The sequence below is a fragment of the Physella acuta genome, unplaced genomic scaffold, assembly GCF_028476545.2.
Source record: "Physella acuta isolate Inbredline_101_S28 unplaced genomic scaffold, ASM2847654v3 ptg001735l, whole genome shotgun sequence".
In the NCBI taxonomy this organism is placed as follows: Eukaryota; Metazoa; Mollusca; class Gastropoda; family Physidae; genus Physella; species Physella acuta.
Window position 1 is genome coordinate 64,056 of NW_026733246.1, and position 9,002 is coordinate 73,057.

Consider the following 9,002-nt stretch of genomic DNA (forward strand, 5'->3'; position numbering starts at 1 on the left):
TATACGTAATATTCCTTGTTACATGAGTTAGGAGAGACCAGCTGAGAAGTATTTGATAATCTCATCCAAATTTGAATCTCATCCAAATTCATATCTCGTTCAAATTCGAACCTCATTCTTATTCAGATGTCGTTCAAATTTGAATCTCATCCAAATTCTAATCTTGACCTTATTCGAATCTCTTTCAAATTCGAATCTCATCCGAATTCAAAGCTCGTCCAAATTAGAATCTCGGCCTTATTCAGATCGCATCCGAATTCGAATCTCATCCAAATTAAAATTCGTCCAAATTCGAATCTCGTCCAAATTCGATTCTCGACCAAATTCAAATCTCGTCCAAATTCGATTCTCGACCAAATTCAAATCTCGTTCAAATTCGAATCTCGACCAAACTCGCAAGATACAGGCTTACAATCAGACTCTCCGAGAACTCCTATACGTAGCAAGTGAGGCAATGACGTAGTTTTACTAGCAATCGTTGACTGCAGTGATATAACTATTTCAGCTTATTTTGTAAGCAGATAACATTGTTGGTTAAAATACCGTTGTGTAGTTTTATGGGTCGTCACGCACTTGACTTTAGCGCAGGTGTGCTCTCTGTCAATGAAGCGGTGGATAGAGATGCGAGGTAAGATTCATTTCGTTAAGGTTAACAATGTTGAACGTTTTATGTTAGAGTTCCATTATTGTTGGGGTGGAATGCGTTGTGACTTCACTTTTGACAGAACTGTAGCAATGAGATGCCATAGACATTAGCACTTAACCTGGGTTCGGTTAAACCCCAGGGGTTCGGTGTGTCTGCCTCAGGGGTTCGGCGTAGGTTTAGACAGATGCACGGCTCCTATAATTCACCATCGGATTTTGTCAATGCAGACGATAGAACCATTAAGAAGGGTTCGGTGAATGATGCGCATAAATATGAAACTGTTAGGGTTCGATACCACCAAAAATGTTAATATATGAAACTGGTAGGGTTCGATACCTCCAAAAAGGTTAAGATATGAAACTGTTAGGTTTCGATACCTTCAAAAAGATTAAGATATGAAACTGTTAGGGTTCGATACCTCCAAAAAGGTTAATATATGAAACTGTTACGGTTCAATACCTCCAAATAGGTTAAGATATGAAACTGGTAGTGTTCAGTGAATGCACATACACATAATACTGTTAGGTTTCGATACCTCAAAAAAGGTTAAGAAGTAGTACCCTAAGGTTGATCCACCTTACCACTTATTTGACTAACCCTGGTGGAGTTTATCCATCTTTTCTGGTGCCATCAGCGTCACGTGACCCAGGATTTCCATTTACGTAACCTGTCAATCATCCATAGGAATGTGTTTGTAATGAATCGTTGTACACTAAAAACAAGTGTTGATATCTTATATCATGCCAACAGACAGTGCGAAGCCGAAATATTGTTTTCTTTCTTCTTGTTTAATATTTACAACTGATAAAATATTTACCCCTTGTTAAACATTTACCCCTTGTTAAACATTTACAACAATATTTACTATTTGTTAAACATTCACCATTCGGTTAAACATTTACCACTTGTTAAACATTTACGCCTTGTTAAAAAAACATTTACCATTCGTTAAACCCTTAAGCTACCACAATTTTATGTGCGATAAAAATGCAATTGCTGCATGCTTAAAATCGAATGTCCTTATGTGCCATAGAGAACAAAAATCAGCTAAAAAGAACCAAACACTTTAAACCTGTGTTTCATTATGTGCGGCGAGTGTCACTATATTTTTTACACCCTCTGTCAACGTCAGTCGCGTTTCTTTCCCGACCTGCATTCTACCTGCCTATACAAGACCCACCCGTCATACAGGACCCAACCACCCGTCATACAAGACCCACCCACCCGTCCTTACAAATCTCTTGTCTCTAATTATGGCACTTGTTCTATGGCAGACTATAGAAATACTTCTTCTTCTGCGTTGCTTTTGAGGCTTTACTTTGATTAAGCCCGAACGTACTCCACAAAACCGACTCTTTTTTTGTGTGTGCTAAAATTTAAACTAAAGAGCGTATTGAGTCACATTATGATCAGAATACGATATTTTATATCAATGATATACTGGCATTATATTAAATTGAAAATATTCTTTAACTTGTTTTTGTTACATGTTAAAATACTAGCCGTATAACATTGTAAATGCCCTAATTATAATATTCTTAAAATAAGTGTCATTTAAGATAGAAAAGGATTCGAACACAGGGTTGGTAGTTGTACGGACAGGGGCACTACATTTTTGTGTCCTGTCTGGGCCACACCCACTCTCTAGATATTTGTGGCAGCCAAGGCCTCAATACATCAACTCTAGTTTCAACAGGCGACACTGTTTCTGAAGATTACTTAATGGAATAGCGTGGATCTATAGACAAGCATTGTTAAAACAGAAGGTTATGATGGTGAAGATTACTTGATGGAATAGCGTGGATCTATAGACAAGCATTGTCAAAACAGAAGGTTATGAGGGTGAAGATTACTTGATGGAATAGCGTGGATCTATAGACAAGCATTGTCAAAACAGAAGGTTATGAGGGTGAAGATTACTTGATGGAATAGCACGGATTTATAGATAAGCTAGCGGGGCTCATCTGCCCGGGGTCCGAACTCGGGACTTGTTGGATACGCCCGCCTGACGACGTACCCTACCCGGCTGTCAATTAGGTCATAATGCGACTAAGACTAGCCTAGTGTTCATCTCTGGTATGTCGGATTTATTTTCAATGTTGATAGATACTATCTACTCATATTCTACTGTTTACAAACTAAAAGGTATGTTACCAAAACAGATGTTATAAGCATCGATATGTTTTAGATTATAAATTTAAGATTTTCGGCGAAAATTAATTGTTCAATACAAATTTCAAGTCTTTACTTTGTAATTTACCCCACGTTCTTAAAATTTTTGAACCGTCAATTAATATAAATATCAATATTTTACAATAGCTACATGAACTACTAGTATACTGCTGTTGGTGCCCCGTCCATCGAATAATACACGTCTTAAACTCAAGCATCTCTTAGAGCAGTGGTTCTTACCCTGGGTTCCATCGAACCCTAGGGGTTTTGCGAGTCAGTATCAAGGGTTCGACGGAAGTAAAGATACACCCAACTGACATGATTAAAGATCAGAATATGTCAGATCGGACGATTTAGAAGAGTTCAGTGAATGCACTAGTGAAACTGGTGGGGTTCGGTACCCTTAAAAAGGTTAAGAACTACTGTTTTAGCGCCTACATTTGATAAGAAATGTCAATATTTTAAAATAATAGTTACATAACCTACCAGTGTAGCCCATGTAGACACCTGGTGCCCTATCCATACCTCATGACCCCGCGCCTTCTTTAAGATTTTAATATCGAACTTAAAAACGGTTCAAATATCGTCCCCCACTTTTTCCTTCTTCAGACTTCAAACTAGCCTTCGCAGGTAACTTCATGGGACAGTGATCTCGCAGGTAAATGCTTTAACCCAGCAACGTATTCTTTTGTTAGACCTGAATACACTTTTTGTCATAAAAAAGGTAGCTACGTTTTTTTTTTGTAAGTGTCTGACATTTTATTAGGAGGAAGGGAGCGGGGATATTAGCCTGCACTGTTTTAAACGATGGCCTTAAAAAAAAATTTTTTAGTGCGTACACGGAGCAAGTAAATTACCCAATATCCTCTCCCGGCTTCCTTTCCCACATTGTCAGGGCGCCATTACGTCAATTGTGCTCTGGTTTGGAACAATTTACTTTCGTGTGTGCTGGAAAAAAAACCGCTCCATGACGCCGTTGTTGAGGTAGGGGGGGGATGGATCTTTAAGATTATGTCTCATGTCATGGAGTGTGTGGGAGGGTGTGTGTGTGGTGGGAGGGTGTGTGGAGGGAGGGGGTTGTATGGAGGCATAGGGGAGGGGGGGTTCTTATCATATGGTTCAAACCAGATTACTTCAGTGTTGATACTTGTTGTGTGTTCTGATAAGGTTCATTCAATTTTGTTATCTGTTATTTAAAAAAAAACAATACATCCACATAGGGCATAGGTTAGGTTAGGTTAGCCAGTTGCCCCTCGTTGGACGTAAGTTGCTGACAAGAGCTTTCCAGGCATCTCTGTCCCGGGCTAGTCTCTTCTTCTGTCCCCGGGTTTCTTCTTCCAGGTAATCCTTGATCGGTCTCTTTTCTTTTTTTTCCCAATCATCCAAATGATAGTCTAATATTTTCAAGTAAAAACAGGCTCATTTCTAACAGTCCCAATAACATGGCTCACAGCGACGCAAGCTTATGTAGTGCGGTAGTGTTTTTGTCCTTAGATAACATAAATAAACTCTAGCTTTCCAGTATGTCTGGTTTTCCTTTAGGTTAATGGTTTTTCTACTGTCAAAACCACCTTTGTACCTCATCATTGCTCAACGTTGCAAACATTTCCCAAAACTACCAAGTTCCTTGCTCACCTAACCATATACTTACTAAATTTTCTTGTCATACTCGAACAGCGTCTAACACCCCAAGATCCCGACACCCGGAAACAACATATTCATTACCCCCCCCCCCCCCCCCACACTATCAACTGTGCTCCTATTTATACCCTATGTCACGCCTTGTGGCCAGGTCTAGCCTGGCTAAGGCCACGTCGATCACACTCCAGCGATGACGTAAGTCTTCTAATTTTCACCCATTTGTCACCGTCCAAACGCGACTCAGAAGGTGACACAAACCGGATGTGTGCTCTAAATGACACGCTCATACTCCGTGTGTTCTCTCCTTGACCAGAAGTAACCAGTGATTCTTTCAGACATTTTCTATGTGGATTGAGGGGGGGGGGGGGGGGTAGGGGGGGGGGGGGGGGGGTTGGGGGGCTTACATTTCCAGGGAAAGGAAGGAGGGCGGACACTGGCAGAAATATAAAGCTTCTGTATGAATTGTATTTCGTGAAGTAACTCGCGTTAGACTTGCTTCAAGGAGGGGACACTCTACCCCCACTCTCTCTCAAGAGATGCCCGAAAGAAACTCTTAATATAACTTGCGTCCTTTAACATTAATCTATCCATAAACGTTATATTAATACTAGCTTATACCCGTGCTTCGGTACGGTATTCTCCAGCTTTGACAAAGGGGCTATACCGAAGACGGAAAAATGGACGGAAAAAAGAAATGACACACTACCTGGCGGTTTATATTATAGATTGTCGTCTACTTGATTCGCCTCATAATCAATACGTTGTATTGTCGATAGGTTTCATGGATAATAATGGGTTAAGCCTCCGGTTAGAATTATGCTAACGTTTAAGTTATGTGGAACTGAAGTATTGGTAGATTAGAAGAAATATTGGTCTAGATTGAAAACCACCGTTATGTTTCATTGATCAGCTAATCCTATTATAAAAAAATCAATATAATAAAAATCACTTTTACAAAGGAATTTCCTAATACTATTGTAAAGACAAAAACGAAGCGAGAAGTTTCGACAAAAGAGTTCGTCCAACGAAACAGATTGCGTAATGACTGGCTTTCTTTTTTTGGTGAGGGGGGGGATCATGCCCTATAAATGTATGAATAGTTTGATAGCCAAAATTGTATTCGGTAGCTGATCGTCCAGTGAACTACAGTACAGGAAAGCAAGCCTTTGATTGACCCAGAAAATCAGTCGAGGTTTGAACATTTCATCAGTCTAATCCGGCTTATCAGTAATACACTCTCTCACCTTGTGTTTGATCTATTGCAGTGGTTCCCAACCTTTTTCGAGTGGCGACCCCCTTTTATAAGAAGTAAGTGACCCGCGACCCCCATAGAATTAAAAAGCCGAAATTAGTATGGAAATTAATAAGCACTAAAATAAGATTTTCTAGTAGACTTTCAATATGAACTACTCTTGATAACTGTTTTAACAGCATGAGTAAAATTTCAAACTATTCGATAAACCTTCGTGGTTAAGTTTTTAATTTTTAAAAAATTTTGTTAACGTCAACCTATGTCATTATAATTATCTTAATTTTGTTTTTAATTAAAGAATAGTGTTGAGAATATATTCTCGAAAAGTCAATCAATTTTACGTTTGGGTATGAATGGTGAATACTACACCAAAATTGTCTGCAGTTTTTCATCTTACTCGGAATCATTCTGCAAATCAAAGAATTCATATTGTAATTCATCGGGAATGCTGGCAACATCAAGGGAAGAAGAGAATGGGTAATGCGTAAATGCAGATTCTTCTTTTTTCAGCTCAGAGAAATAGCGATGCAGTTCGTTTTCAAGAGATTCAAGATGCCCAGAAATCGCTTCTTTCAAAATTTTAATTATCTCACAATAAGATTCATCTACCACACTGCAGAGTTTCTCAAATGTACAATATTTCCAAGATTTATTTTCTTTACCGATTTTGCAGCTTTGATAAAAATGCCCCGAGATTATAAAGTTATAATATTCGTACATTTTCCCTCAAGCTTCAGGTTAAGCTTATCTTGATGTTCGAACACATCCGCTAGGTATGATACTCTCTCCAACCACTCTATGTCGTTTTAAGTATACCAAAAAGTCTTGTTTCCTTTGCACTTCCAAGAACAATCTGATTTCAGATTTCAATTCAAAAACACAATTTACAACATTTTGTTTGATAGCCAGCGTACTGAAGTGTAGAAGAGCAGAACCTCGTGATCTATATTGTTTTTGCTCAGTTCTTTGAAGGCTCCAGAATTTATATAATTTACGACTTGTACTAGCAATGGACTCTTGATGTCGATTGGTTAGGGCAGTGGTTAGGGAGCAAAATCTTTTCTGTTTTCTGAAAGCCCGATTTTGAGCTAAACATAGATGGCGCACCATCCGTACTAACCCCCACAGCCATTCTAACCCATTTTAATCATGCAGTTTCAATAAAGGTATTTATTTTCTCCATGCTATCTTCACAAAAGAGCAACTCTTCTTTGCTATCATCTGAATGAATATAGACACAGATCAGCAACTGCGAACACAAACTCACGTCTGTTGGTTTATCAACTTGAAAAGCAAACAATAGTGAACGCTTAACTTCAATAAAAAATTTGTTATTTAACATTTAGATATCCACGTACATGCAGCGTTTAATGAGATTTTCCTCTATTGTTTTTTTTTTTTTTTTTTTTTGCTTGGCATTTTCTATCGAGACTTCATTTGATGCTTGCACTAATGCTGGTGAAAACTTCCTGTTCGATCAAGTCTCTGGCGTTTGCAATTAGCTTCTTACCGACGAAAGAACTCCATATATTTTTTGGTGTGTTCCAAATGACTGTCTCAAATGGCGTTTTAGTTTTGAAGATTTCATAGATTCGTGACTGAGAACAACTTTGTACAGTGCGCTTTGTTTCTTCTCTATTACATTTCCAGTGATGCTAATGAAGCCGTATTTCAAAAATTCTTCTAAATATTTATTTTTTGTTTCAAATTACTAAAGTTTAGTCTACCAGTTGGCGACCCCCCAGAAAGACCTTGGCGACCCCCAGGGGGGTCGCGACCCCCAGGTTGGGAACCCGTGATCTATTGGTTTTCTCCCTTTGTCAACCTTTCTCCCACGTTTTCACGAAGGTGTTGTATTGTATATTACTTTTTGATCGCTACCTCTCTACTATATATCATTTCTTAGTGCTTGTAAACTGTTTTGTATAATATATATATATATATATATATATATATATATATATATATATATATATATATATATATATATATATATATATATATATATATATATATATATATATATATATATATATATATATATATATATTCTATATACACATATATACACCTATATATATATATATATATATATATATATATATATATATATATATATATATATATATATACTACATAAACGCACATACACATTTGGGAACACACACACAAACATATAGATAATTTATGCGTGTGTGAACTTGAATCCTAATTTACCTAAGCCGTGACAGCAAAGACGTCATCACCCCCAACACCTGTTGACCTCTGCCCTATAAACTTTAAGCTGCGGGCTAGTCAAACTCTCGCCCCGAGTTCGAGCCCTCGCATTTGACCCTCGGGTTGTGCATGTGGCCTGTGGCCTAACGATCAATTTTCAAATGGGTTCCACTCTCGTGACATTTCCCCCTATCATCCAGCTGGTGCTGGTGTCGCTGTGTCCTTTACTACATGCCGCCTACGCTGTTGTTTCATGAATGGGAAGAGATAGGGGGGGGGGGGGTGTTAATTCAGTTAATGCTTAGGCCTTTTGAAAAGAAAGTGTCGTACATGTTTTGTGTTGTGTGGGAGGGGGCACAAAAAGTGATGAGTAGGATATATCAGATTATTGCTTTATAAATCTGGTTTGGGAATCAACGAAAGGTCTAACCCTTCATTGTTGCTTATGTCAGCGAAGGTGTCACTTTGAATTAAGTCGTGAAGAATGTCTTGTACATCGTCCTGTAAAATGTCCTACATATTGTCCTACACATCGCCCTTCAAAATGTCCTACATATTGTCCTGTAAAATGTCCTTCATATTGTCCTACACATCGTCCTTCAAAATGTCCTACTCATTGTCCTAGAAAATGTCCTGCCAATCCAGTGTTTCTTTCACACTTTTTCTCTCCGGGGGTGGGGGGGGGGGGTGGGGAAAGGGGCCTCTTGATATTTTGGGGGGGGGGGGGGGTGAAGGTGGACAATATTTTCCTGGGGGGGGGGGGAGGGGACACTGTTAAAAGTATGTGTTTTCTATATAAATTACATTTCGTTGGGGGGGGGGGGTGTTCGGGTTAGGCCTGTCTCCCCCTCCCCCTGGAAAGAACACTGTGCCAATCGCCCCGTGTTGCCCTCGTCATTATCCTGCCTGGACCTCGTCAGGCCTATTCTCCCCAAAGTGTCCTGCGCACTGCCCTAACAATGGTGTCACACTGACTTCACCAAATGATGACAGAATGCACAGAGACAACACCTTCACGTAACGGGATTCTACTGTTAAGCACACACACACACACACACACCCCATACTCGCTAC